This window comes from Python bivittatus, unplaced genomic scaffold (genome assembly GCF_059951505.1).
Source record: "Python bivittatus isolate LINGU-HERP-01145 unplaced genomic scaffold, Pbiv_v1 ctg000700_np1212, whole genome shotgun sequence".
Taxonomy (NCBI): Eukaryota; Metazoa; Chordata; class Lepidosauria; order Squamata; family Pythonidae; genus Python; species Python bivittatus.
Genome location: NW_028277098.1, coordinates 12,408,851 through 12,423,092, shown reverse-complemented (window position 1 = coordinate 12,423,092; position 14,242 = coordinate 12,408,851). Strand labels below are relative to the sequence as shown.

The 14,242-nt window shown below is 38.8% G+C and overlaps 1 long non-coding RNA gene across 1 annotated transcript in view; it reads left to right on the top strand.

Annotated features, from left to right (window-relative positions):
- The window catches only part of LOC148214132 (uncharacterized), a 49,534-nt gene extending 39,527 nt beyond the window's left edge, over positions 1-10,007 (top strand). Inside the window, exon 6 of the long non-coding RNA XR_015798363.1 lies at positions 9,244-10,007. This is a non-coding gene — a long non-coding RNA (uncharacterized LOC148214132). The remainder of the gene's footprint in view (positions 1-9,243) is intronic.
- Positions 10,008-14,242: the final 4,235 nt, after the last annotated feature.

Here is a 14,242-nt window from a genome sequence, read left to right as displayed (position 1 = left end):
TTCCACTATACAGTAATAATGTGTGTGAAATGGGGAGGAGCTACTACAGTGACGGAGCAGCAGCTTCTCTGTTGAGCTCCTCATGACTTTCTTGTTTGGGCTAACAACTTAGCTAGTCATTTTTTCTCTACCCTACACATTCTCTGTGAGAGATACTCTAACCCAATGTTGTCCAAACTTGGCCACTTTAAGATGAGTGGACTTCAACTCCCAGAATTCCCCAGCCAGCCATGCTGGCTGGGAAATTATGGGAGTTGAAGTCCACTCATCTTAAAGTGGCCAAGTTTGGACAACACTGCTCTAACCCTAAATATCAAGCTACCAAAGCCTAAGAAACCTTTAAGATATGATAGGTGAGCACTGAAGCAATGGGGAAGAATAAGAAACATATCTGAATCTGAGACTGATCGCCATCCCCACACCTGATCCTTCTAGCATTATTTTGCACAGCTGGTCCATGGGAGTAGAAAGTTTCCACCTAAAGAAATGCCTTTTCAATTTTTTGTAATCCTCCAATAGTAATGCAAAGCCCTTTTCAGTTAGAGACCATAAGTAGATTTCTCCATTTAAAGGAAGATTTACCTTGCATGTATTGTTACAAGTCTCACTTATATGTGCTAATGAAAGAATTTGGGGAATGGGGGTGGGGATGTAGTATATCCACTTCTGAGGATGACAAGAAGCAGTTCTTCAGTAACTACCATAAAGCTATACAAATAATAGGAAGGCATTCCAGATCTACAGAAAATAGAATGTGTGTGTGTGTATCTCCTCTCATCCCTGTGGGTGCTATGTACCTCACCCCACCTCTGCCCTTTTGGCCACCCTGCACTCCACTGGCCCTGCCAGCCTTGCTGGCTTGGCCACCCTGATAAGACATACCCTGCCTGGCCCTTCACGAGACAGCTGCTGGCCATGCCAGGCCTTCTTCCCGAGGCCGCACTCACCCTTTGTCCAAATTTCATGTGGCGCTCTCATGAGGTTTTAGTCTGAGGTGGGCATGGCCTTGGGAAGAAGGCCTGGCATGGCCAGCAGCTATCTTATGAAGGGCCAGGCAGGGTGAGCTTTGTCAGCTGCAGCAGGATGAAGATGGCTAAGGTCAGCTGGGGGTGGCAAAGCCAGCAGGGGTGGCAAGGCCAGCAAGTGCAGGGGGGTAAGGCTGGCAGGCTGGCAGGGTGAGCAGAGCACAGGGCAGCAAGGCCAGCAGAGATGGCAGAGTGCAAGGTGGCCAAAAGGACAGAGATGGGGGAGAAATAGGCAGCTGGGGGGTGTTGAAGAAGAGGCAGTCCCTTACCTTACCAAGGCTCAGGGTTGGGAGGAACCAAGCCAAGAGTGGCTTGGATTGGGGTGGGTCCTTGGCTAATGACTGTTGGGATTCAGTTAACAACAGCAACCAGGAATGCCAGGATTGCTATCACTAAGTAATGTGGTCATGTGACATCCCACTTTATGACCGCATTGCTTAGTAATGGAAATTCCAGTCCCAACCACCATCATAACTCAAGGATTACTTCCTGTTGATGCTTCTGAAATTTGGTGTTAGAGAAGACTCCTGAGAATACCATGGACAGCCAAGAAAACAAACTGATGGATCATCAAACAAATTAACCCAGAGTTCTCACTCGAGGCACAAATGACCAGACTCAAATTATGTTATTTTTGGACATATTATGTGAAGACCCAGCTCTCTGGAATAGGCTGTAATGCTGGGAAAGGTGGAAGGAAAGAGAAGAGGATGACCAGCAGCAAGATGGATGGACTCATTTACAGCGGTGATGAGTGCACTGTTTGACTGGACAGAACAGGTTAGAAATAGATTGTCACAGAGAAAAATCTATCTACATGGTCAGTAGTAGTCGAAAACTCCTTAATGGCACATAATCAATATATATACAGCATATCTGTGTGTGTGTCTATGTGTGTGCGCATGTGTGTGTGTGTATTCATATTCATATTCCTAAGGCTGAATTTCTCAAGAGAAACACATTCATTTTAAGTCTTTCCTATGTAAGGATTGCTTTATTTTATATTTGCATACCTCAGAAATATGGAACTCTTTTACTTCCTTCCAAATTCCTATAATACTTCAAGATTCTTCTGAAGGTATAAAAATATTTAAGTAGCAGTTAGTGACTGGGGGAAAAAATGGTGAGGGGGGAGAGAGGGGTTGCTAGAATACTTTTTTTATAATGATTTCTTTTCTTTATCTTTTTGTTTATGTTGCCTTTTTACTTTTTTAAAAAATTCTTATAAGCATCACATGTATTCTTTTCCTTTCTCTTCGTTTTTGCTTTTTTTGGTTTTTGTTCTACTTAATCAATAAAAATGTTGAAAAACAATATTATTCTGAAAAGTTCAGTAGGACTTCTCAGTTGGACTCTTCAGATTTTTGCTGAAGGCAAAATTCAATCACAAATTATTCATTTAATCTTGAACAGCCTCAACAAAAAGTGCCACCGCTTCCTGCCACAAATCTATTTCAGACACAAACTAAAAAGCTTTTTTAAAAAACCACAATTATCCATATTGTGATATTTCCTACTTAGGGTTTGGTTTTTTTCCCCCTCCTCCTTAAAATACTCATAAATTTTCCTTATGAGTTTATACACTTTCATTACCTCATATGGACTGCAAATATGCACACAATATATTACATTATTGTAAAACCCAAGTTTCTAGCCAGGTTTCTCTACTAACTGGCAGGGAACAAATATTTTAATGACTTCGTTATTTTATTGTTGCACAGTGCAATATGTCACCACAACTATAAAATACACTGTATATACCTCATTGACAGCCAAATTCTGTTTTTGATAACAAGTAGATCTGGGATGAAAATGCCATAAACATATACACGTATGTAACGATGGAGCTAATGAAATTTCAACAGATAGACATGCTGTTCCCTTTCATTCTTTCTTTATCAGTTTGCACTGGCCTGTATGCAAGATTAAGCCAACATTATATGGGCAATGGATTCCACACACTGAGAACTGATTTACATGTTACAATTGCCCCCTGGATGTTGAGTCATGGCAACTGGACTTCTTTTCTTTTTGGTTAGAGATGTTTCGCTACTTGTCCAAGCAGCTTCTTCAGTCTGAAGAAGCTGCTTGGACAAGTAGTGAAACGTCTCTAACCAAAAAGAAGTCCAGTTGCCATGACTCAGCCTCCAGACAATTCCACTTGGATGACTGAGAATCTTCATAAACGTGCCCCCTGGATGTGCTCCTTTCACCTTCCTCAATACTAAGAGGGGAGAAGAAGAAAGTACCATGAATTCACTCATGTTTCATCACTATTTTGGCTGGCAGCTGTGTCATCAAACTTTGGGAGAAAGCCAAAAATTGTTTACAGTCAAAGGCTGAGTGCATGTTCTTTAATAGGGTAATAGAGCCATTCGAAACATAGCAAAGTTTAGCTCTTTCTGAAAGCCTGATGCTATGGCAGCTGATTGGAAAAAGAAAGAACATTACAGAAAAGTCCGTACCACTGCTATTGTTTCTGTGGAGTTTTATGGGAATGGGAGAGAGTTGTTTTGGATTATGGCAATATATAAAAATTGCAATAAATAATAAATGAATGAATAAAATGCTCAGTACTCCCTCCAGATGGCCACTGGGAGAGTGCAAAGAATGTAATTTAAACAGTGACTGCTAGCATCCATGATTTTGTTCATGTTATATGAATTTAGCAATTTGTAAAAACCAACAAAGACCAAAAAAAAAAAAAAATGAGCATGTGCTATAAGATAGAGCAAAAGGCAAGCTGCCTTGAGTGTAAACTTGAATAGGAAGTTGGAACAGAAATTGAGCAAATAAAAAAATCATACCACTCTCAAGGTATATTCCCTTCTGATGTTCTATCAAATGTTCCATCACAGTTTGGAGCCAACGTGATTAGGACCACCACTAGATGATTGGGAGCAAGGCAGTTGAAGCAGGATGTTTGTTTTTCCATGGATGGATTGAGGAGTGCAAGAGAATCTCAGTTAATAATGCCATGTATTGAATCACTAGCACAAAGTACATAAACAAATTCTAGCCTTCAGTGGTCCATGAAGCTAATCAAAGGGGGAGCGGGGGAATGGACAGAATTTTAGAATTCATCCAAGACTTACTTTTAAGGTTGTATTTTCTCTCTCTCTATTCTGAGAATATGTCTGGCTGTGTTGAGATGAAGATTATAAAATCCTAGGCTTTATTGTTTAGGAGTGGCTTGCTGGAAGCAAAGTATGTTGGGCAAGGAAATAAAAGCCGCACCTGCTGATAAATAAGAATGAAGAAATAGTATATTGTTGTTTCTTCTATTGCAGTGAGCTGTAAGAGCATAGATATCCCACTGAATACTTCAGTAAAATCACAGCTCTCTTTTTACACTAGAACCCAGCCTGTTGCTTTGTGTTTAGAGTAAGATGTGCACATAAAAAAATAGAAATGTATATGCACTGGTGTGTGTGTGTAATAAACTATTATTTTTGTACTTGATATAGAGTGCAATATCCTTGATCAGCCAGAAGCAGCTCTAAAATATATCATAATAGTAATGATATCCTAAACTGGGAGATACCTACAGATTTAAATTCTGACCAGCATTTCTGACCTATAGATTTAAATTCTGACCTTGTAATGAAAGGCTGGATCAGGTATTCAATGTATTATTCTTCCTGATCTTTCTACATAAGGTTAAATAAAGGCTATTCCTGATGGAATAAAATGACTGCTGTTCCCAGCTTAGTCTTTCCTGCTTTCTGTTTCTTCTTTGTGTTAAGTCAGTTTCATCTGTTGAAATTCGAGATACTTCCTTCTTTGGACATTATATATTCACATCAATACCCATGCTTTTCTTTTTCTCAATTTAGGTTTTTTCTTTCTTTATAATCATCCTCTGTCTCTTATACCCTTTCCTTTTTGTCTTGTACTACATGTTTGCTGCCTTTTGCTCCTGAATGAAAGATGGTATATATATATATATATATATATAATCAATCAATGAATAAATTGATTAATCATTACTCTTGCTGAATATAGTATAGTGTGGCTCAAGGTTGAAATCCGTTTCTCTATATGTTGCCAGATAGCAATTTAAGACAGTGATGGCTAGTCATGTCATATGGGCCAGATAAAGATGCAAGTTATACAAGGGAATTCTCTAAACAAAAAAAAATATATATGCAAGGAAATGCATGTGCACAAAAGTGAGTTAAAAATAGCATATAAATACACTATATATTGAGCAAAATTGTTTTAGAAATGTATGCATTAGGAGACATGACAATACCTATGTAATTTGTATTGGAGGGTATTAAAAACAAATAAAATTGCAAAACTTCAGTGAAAACAGAAAAAAATGACCTAATGACTTGAAAAACTAGAAACATAAAACCAGCTATTCTAGTTTTTCAATGATGTGCTAAACAGAAAAAAAAAAAAAGCTGAGAGTCAATGACAGGAATGGTAAAATAAGAATATGTGAATTATTAAATCAAAAGAAGGGATAAAGTTATAAACTATGGTCATAATTAAAATATATATGGTGTGGAGAGAGAGAGAGAGAGAGAGAGAGAGATTGAAAATAAGTACATGAAAATAACTACAAAGTTCCAGCTGTGATTGATATTATTTGGTGTTGCAAATGGCAATAACATGGCAATTACTAAACTTTCATATTCATTACCACCACCATCACTTTTGGTGACTGCTTGTATAAAATGCCTTGCTGGGAAATAAGTGGAAGGATGAGACCTGGAACTTTGGATTCCATGACTGCTATTCAAAGTAATCCCCACTATGAGACCACTATCAGTCACCCCATTTACAACCTTATAAACAGGTGTTGACATCATGGGGATAAAACCTCTTCAGCACTGACTGGGGATGCAGGAGGGCTAATTAAAGAGGATGGGTAGAACAGGAGTGGGTCTCACTCAAATTGCAAAAGTTGAGAGCTTTGGAAATACTGTGGAAGTTGTATAAGATGCTAATGAAGAGTTGTATTGGACTGAAAGTAAAGACTGTGATCCTGCTTGGAAACACTATAATTGTGTTGCCTGGAGGACTGGCTAGAAAATGAAACTTTGGGAGAGGAACGTCATCCCTTTCTCTGCAAACAGCTCTGTAAAAAACAGGATTAAGTCCTGTATTAAAGGTGGCCTTTGCAGTCTTGGGCTCCACCTGCCTGAGCAAAGTTCCTGTTGCGATATTTTGGACAGCTGGCTATCTGAAAGCAAAAGCTTAGGAAGAGCTGGGCTGCATCACAATGGCAGGGACTCAGCTTTCTCAGTTAAGCTATGCACTTTCTTATTTATATGTGGTGCCTAATATACTGTTTGCAATTTGCAACCTGTCAGTCATTATGAAGTTCCATATTTACTTAGTTCCATAGTTCTTTTGATGCAGTTCCCATAATAAGCATTAGTACATCAACTTTTTTGTCATAAATGTAAGAGAATTTTTGGCTCTGTGAACCTGCTGCAGAAGAAGCCATGTCACATCTGTGCAAAAGGAGTCCAGGTTTCAGGATTCCTACAGGTAGAGATCAATTTATGATCTTTCCAACTTGATTTTCAACCTCTGTCTTTCTTTGATAGGTCTCATATTTCCTTAGGCATTTATCACAGCTGTCATGCTCATATCCATTCCAGATGCCTTTGAAGGGGGGGAAAAAAACCCAAATCATCCCACCATTGATGTGAGGGCACACCTTCTGCAAAGTTAGATATGATCTTTCAAGTTAAACTTTTCTACCATACTTTGAGTGTTGAGAATATTTAATAAAAACAACATAAAAGGATGAGTTCTCCCAGTCGTCTTGTGATATTGAGTGTTACATTTTGAATTAAGTCAGCATGACTTGTATCTAACCAAGCTGAACCAAGCCCACTAGCCTTAAATTATAGTCTGTGAGATACTTGAAAACCTGCTTGAAACCGAAGGCAAACCGGAAAACCAGGATATTTATCTGATACTTTTAAGATGATATTTAGTAGTGTGGTCAATATGTGGTCAACTTATACCATAGATATTTTTATTAGATTGAAATGTGGCTTCCACACATACATTTAGGTCTAAACTTTTTGATATTTTGATGAACAATTTGTTTGGGATAGGTGTGATGAGTCAAAGATAACTGCATTCCATGGGAACATAGAAAGTTACCTTATTCCAAGTCAAGCCATTGATCCAACTAACCTAGCATTGTTGGTGTTGATTTTCCCACTAGTGACTTATAGGATCTTCATAGCATCATCTATCCTTATATTGTTAAAGTGGTATAAAGTCTGTCCTCATTACTGTTATCTTGGCACTACTGTTGGCTGGATAACCCTAGAAGAGTCTGTAAGTCACTAGTAGAAAAGTGACAGGTGTCCACGATTTAGGCAAGTATTTTCTAAGCTTTACCAGGAGATTATAGGGATTGAACCTGGGATCCTTTGCACAAAAAGCAGATGTTTTATGTCACTGAATATAGGTATGTATATCTTTTGTAAACTGAGATTGGTTATTATAATAGAGAAACTTTTTCCCCCTCTCAAGACCAAAAAAATCACACAGTGACCATCTTCCTAACTATATCCTTTCTTTAGAAAACTCAGAGCAGATTTAGAGTGGGCCCCAATAATTGCCATCTATCTCCTGGTTGAATTAATATGTAGATTGAATTGAATTAAAATGCAGTAGCATAGCCTTTTGCACATTACAAAATGTAGTATTCTTCTATGGATTTTGAGTTCAGTATATAATGCTGAAATCAGCCATCTTTTCTCGATCCAACTTGTATCAAAAGCACACAGAATTGGCTAAGAAAGCAAATCAGACTCTGTCTGAAGGCATATTGAATATATAAAACAAATCACTTCAATCATTGCTGCAGAAGGAGAATTATGGATTTGGCATTATAGGAAGGTTATTTGCAGTATGATTTTTTTCCCATCTTGACCACTTTTTTCTCTCAAATTGCTCACCTTTTGCATGATTTTTGTAAACTTTTATGTCTTTCTGCAAGTATATTCATCAACAATTTAAGGTATATTTGATTCAGCCATTGTTAGGGTAGCTAGGCAGTTTTCACTGTTGAGAAGGAAGGAAGGAAGGAAGGAAGGAAGGAAGGAAGGAAGGAAGGAAGGAAGGAAGGAAGGAAGGAAGGAAGGAAGGAAGGAAGGAAGGAAGGAGGGAGGGAGGGAGGGAGGGAGGGAGGGAGGGAGGGAGGGGAATGTTAGTGGCAGAATGTATTTTTATGTGAAGATTTAGGTTCATTATCATTGTGTAAGAATGTACTGTATCTCCAACATTTGCAAGATTATTCAGAAGATCCTAGCCTGTGCTCCTGCTAGAACATAGCAGAACTAGGTCAGGTTGTTTTTATACTCCAGTGTTGTTCATTTTAATTGGCAGAGGCTCTCTGTGTCTAAGAATTAAGCCTTTCCCACAATCTATGATCTGATCCTTTTAAATACAGATACCCACAAACTGAACCTCTGAATGCAGAGTATGTGTTTTGCACTGAGCAAATGCCCTTCCCTAAGGTTGGACTACACACAAATACCCACAAATTGGTCATTTACCCACAAATTGGTCATTGCCTTGGACTAGAGGAGAAAGCATGAATTTCTAGAGGTTGATGTTGGTCATATTTCTTTGATTTTTGAGGCTGATATGGACTTGTTATTTAAGAACATTTGGTGATAATTCACCACACTTGGTGGAGTGAAGCTAGAAGAAAGTATAAGATCAAGCCAAAAACAGGAAATCTTTGGCTCTCCAAATGATCTCAATTCTCAGCATCCCTTATAGTTAGTTATACTTGTTGGGAGCTACAGTCAAATCAGAAGCATTTGAAGATCAACAGGTTCTCCTAGATTGCTTTCCTGGATTAGGCAGGAAAGAAAATACCCTCAATACTGGTCTGTACCACATTTTACTTCTGCAATGTATTCTGTGATATTCTTGATTTATTTGCAGTTAGTATGATGCAAAAGGCAGCCAGGTGGAACTGCATTTTCACAGTAAACTTTTCCCCCCTGTCTTCCCATCTTAGAAAAGGATTATCATTTTGTAGAATTTTCTCTACAAGCTCTCATTTCTGCCTAGCGGAAATTCCACTGCACCCTTAAAATACCAGAATACTTTGCTTTGGGATTTTTTCCCCCCTAGAAACCAGGAGACTGTGAGCTTTAGTGCTGTCTCAGGGACAAAGTCATCTGGGGTGATCTTGGGCCAATCAGTCTCTCTCTGTCCTAGGAAGAAGACAAGGGCAAATCAGTTCTGAAAATCTTGCCAAGAAAACTGCAGGGACTTGTCCAGCTGGTCACCAGAAGTAAACACTGACTCAAAGACAGGAAAGAAAGAAAGAAAGAAAGAAAGAAAGAAAGAAAGAAAGAAAGAAAGAAAGAAAGAAAGAAAGAAAGAAAGAAAGAAGGAAAGAGAGAGAGAGAGAGAGAGAGAAGCAGAAGCAGAAGCAGAAGCAGAAGCAGAAGCAGAAGCAGAAGCAGAAGCAGAAGCAGAAGCAGAGGATCCCTTCCCGTTTTTGTTTTATCTCAGCTAATTGCAGATCAAGAAAAGAACTTTTGTTATTTCTGATTGCCTTTTTCTTTTCTCATCTCTCAGTTTATTTCTGTCCTGGCTCTTTCTGACTTCTTTTTCCCCCCCCCCCCCAAAAAAACAGGTGATTCCTGCAGCTGTCTTTGCCTAACTGCCATCTCTTTGCTGTTCCTCCTATTTGGAAAAAATAGTTCTGTAACTGACTGTGATTCTGCTTTTATTGACTTTGCAATAACATTATTTTCCTGGGTTAAGTCCTAAAGTCTTATTTCTGGTCCCCTTCTGAAGAATATACAACAGCATTCAACCATAAAGACCAAAGTTCCTAATTTGCTTATGCTGAGATCATATTTATTTACCAAGCACAATAGTTTTAGAGTCAGCCCTGGCTTGTCAAATTCTATTTCACATTTTTCCCAACACAAGTTTTTTTCAACCTGATTCTGTAGATGCTATAAACCTTTTAAAAAGAAGAATGTTCAAATCAAATTGTACTTGCATTTTTCTGTAGATTTCTCCCAATGTGTGATTGCATAGACATAGAAATGTATGTGAACTCACTATTTTATCTAATAACCTGCAGTTCCGTATGTTATATCAGATCAAATCAAGAATATCAAAAGAATACCTACATCTGCTTTATTGACTACAAGAAAGCCTTCGATTGCATTGATTAGTGCAAGCTGTGGAGAGCCTTAGAAGACCTGGGGGTGCCAACACATCTGGTCAAGTTGGTGTAGTCGCTGTACACAAACCAGGAAGCCACTGTGCAAACACCATGTGGAGACACTGATTGGTTCAAGGTAGAGAAAGGAGTGTGGCAAAGTTCTTTTACCTTTCTTATTCATCCTGTATGCCAAAGTGATCATGAGGAAACTGGAAATTGTTGAAGAATTGTTGAAGAAAAATTGTTGAAGAATCAACAGAGCAGAGATTGGAGGAAGGAACATCAACAGTCTTTGATATGCTGACAACACAACTCTCTTCCCAGAAACCAAAGAAGGCCTGAAACATCTGATCAAAAGGATTAAAGAAGAAAGCTATAAATTTGGCCTCTTCTTGAACATCAAAAAGACCAAGCTCATGACCACTGTGAGGAATGGAAATGTCAAAATAGCAATTGATGGTGAAGAGATTGAATGCATGCAAAGAATTCACTTTTCTAGGATCACAGATTGATCAAAGCAGTGAATGCAATCTAGAAATAAAGGGTCAAATCACACTAGGTCACCCAGCAATGGAAAGCTTGAATCAAATATGGAAAAACAAGGACATCAGCCTGGCAACTAAATGCAGATTAGTCCACACTATTGTGTTTCTCATAGCTACCTATGGTTGTGAAAGTTGGACCATGAAAAAACTAGACAGGAGGAAAATCAACTCATTTGAGCTGTGATGTTGGAGAAGGCTCCTGCACATTTCTTGGACAGCAAAGGTGACAAACAAGCAAGTTCTGGAGCACATAAAATCAGACATATTGCTGGAAGGCAAAAATCACAAAATTCCACCTTACTTATTTTGGCCATGTCACGTGATCAAACTCACTGGAAAAGGCAGTTATGCTTGGAATGGTCAGAGATAAAAGGAAATAAAACGTGGTGGCTTGACACCAACCAGAGCATAAAACAACTGAAAGAAGCTGCACAAGATTGGAAAAGGTGGAGAGAGCTGGTCCACAGAATTGCTGAGAATCAGACATGATTGAACAGATAGCATTGTCATAATCCATATGTTAGGCACATGAATATGCATTTTTTTGTTATAAAAATGTAGCTTATAACTCCATCACAGAAACAGGGATAACAAAACCAACAACTGCAGAGGGAAGAATTTATATTGACAGTACAGTCATCCACCAATCATCCACTGAACGGGGGAAAAATATCTCATGTACTCATGGTAATGCAGCATGGAGCTCTTCATCTGCAAATAGAAACATGCCTATTTTGTGTTGGCGATTCATATTTTTGTGATGTTGTATGGTCCAGATCAGTATTCCCCAATCCAGTAACCTCCAGATATGTCAGGGCAAAAACATTCAGAATACCCAGAGAGTTTGGACAATAATTTGATTGGATGATATTGAACCCAGGCCACTTTTTCTGAATACTCTTGGGTTAACTAGTTCAGCTGAAAATCTGCTGGCTGTGTGTTCACAGTATGCTGCTTTAAATAGTATCAACCATGGTGGCTGTTTTTGTGTATGATACAAAAGCAGAAAATGGGTTAATTCAGAAATAATATTAAGCATGTCATTTTAGATTTGGCACCTGCCTATTGAATGTAGGGTTTCCCTTTTAGGACACCCCTGTTGTTACTCTTAGATACTGTATATCAGTAGCTCTTGTGCTAACACAGTTTCTCAGCTATAGCTCAAGGTTAGCACCATAGTTGGTACTACTCTCACAGCTGGCATGCTACATTGGGCTCAGAAGCTAAATATGGTCAGCCCTGCTTAATATATGAATGGAAGACTACTAGGAAATGTCCAGACTGTAAGCTAGAATAGGAAATAAAAAATATGCCCTGGAAGAAAACCACTTCTATACTGTTGCCAAGAAAACTGCATGGAATATAGCCCATGAAGTACTGGGAGTCAGACCCAACACAAAATAGGCTTCATTATTGCTTTACTCTGTTTGCCCAACCATCACTCAAACCCAGCTCTGCAATTTATGTCAGCTCTAAGATGACTTAGTTCTTTTCATATCCAATGGAACCAATGAGAAGCCACCAGCCACCAAACCCAACATGAACCAAACAGGATTTGAAACTGTTCACCCTATTTCATCAGCTTATACAAACCTATTCTGTATTTGTGGTTCAGAAATACACTTGCCCTTCTGTATCTGGATGTAAATACAATCAGGCAACCAGAAAGAGTGGAAAGTGAAAGAACAATAAGGAGTTTGGACAAAAACAAAAGTTAAATCTTTTTCAAGATCATATAACAGTTCAACAAGCTTTATAGTTGTTTGGGGATAGAAGAGAACCACCCTTCTCCACACATCCCAGAACTGTATTAATTGAGAAATGTTCAACATATAATTTCAGCATTAATATATATATATATATTTCCCCATGACAGGATGGGATTGTGCTATGGGATAAGATGGGACTGGATTTTCATGAATAGTTTGTACTTAGCTGTACAAAAGAAGTGTTGCTCTAAAATAAATTAATCTGCCCACCTGTGGTTTGTGTGCATGAATGCAAAAATATATTTATTTATCAAACTTTTAAAGTGCTTTTTAAAAGGTTCTAGGTCCTACAAGGTTAAGGTTAAGATTGTAGAATCTTTAAAAGATACTAGGTAGTATGCAAGAACAACAGTAACAAGCAATGCAGTATAGCAATATGGTCTGGAGATAGAAAGTTTTTTCTGCATTTTGGGGATGGGGGGGTTAGTAACTCACCTATCTGAAGTTCCTGGAAATGTTATGTTTATAGCTCCAATAAACTACTTTTATATACCTCAGTTGTTAAAAATACTGCACCAATAGATGTCGATCCTAGAAAATGTTTTTTGGAAAGGTGTGTAGGGTTTTTTCCTTAAGAAAAGGATAAAATAAACTAAAAGTAATAGTGCTTAGATAATGAACAACCATATTACTTCACTGTTTTTTCTTTGAGATACCATCTTTAACATAAGCTCTTTAAGACATCACTAAGCCATACATTTTAGTTCCCTCTGATTTTTAAACATGCCTGCTCCAACTTGTGAAGCAGTTGGAAGAAACAGCTTAACGGTGTGGTGCAGCTGTCAGAATAAAAAAACAAGCATTTTAAAGTGCTGCAGATATATAAAATTTAAGATTTAAATTCAGAGGGCCTTTTCCCCCTAAGTATGGTCCGACCTTCCTAACCTTTTTTTTATGCCAAGGCCCCATGATGTTGCTTTCATCTCTTCCCCAGACCGTGAGACAATAGTGTATTTCCCCCTTAAGACAACAGTACCCAGTAGCAGTTGCAAGGCATGTGAAAAACTGATGCAGTTCATTTAATCAGTGGTGAGGTTGGGTGACCCATAGATGATGATGTAGAGCCTTTTCAGCTGACACTACCTGAGGGGACTGCCCAGGCTCTGATGGAAATCCCATGAGAAGCAAAAGCACCAGCTGGGGCTCCTGCTTTCACTTCTTCATGGCTTCTTTGCCTGACTAGACAGCACAGAATGATAGGAGAACCTTCCTTGGCTTGGCAGCCAGTAAAGGTAGCTGGACCATGTGTCTCCTCCTGCCTGCCCCTCTTAAGGAAAAAAAATACATGTGGGCTGCCCAGCTTAGTTTCAGTCTGTGGGCAGAGTGATTGCAAGCCATACACCCTGGAGCTTAGTCCATCCTGCAAGCAGCATCTTGGTGGTGATGGTAATACTTTTTCCATAGCTGGGAATGGTAAATTCTTGTGCTTGGATCCATAATCTAAATCGTTGCCTTGGCTGACACCCAAAGCTTTTGGGGGAAGGCAATAGGTTAGTGGCAGAGATGCTCGGATGAGGATGTCCCAGTATGTCTTGGAGGTTGCTTGCTTCCTGAGGGCTTTGAAGACATGATCCAGTCCATGCAAACCTGAAAACTCCAGTGCAATGTGCAGGTATAGTTTGCTTTTGATGGTATTACCTGTGTGTGATGCAACTATCTTCATGCTCTTCTCACTACTCAGTGCTTACTCTTAAAGGGCACAGAAACTCCCAGTAGTCAGGC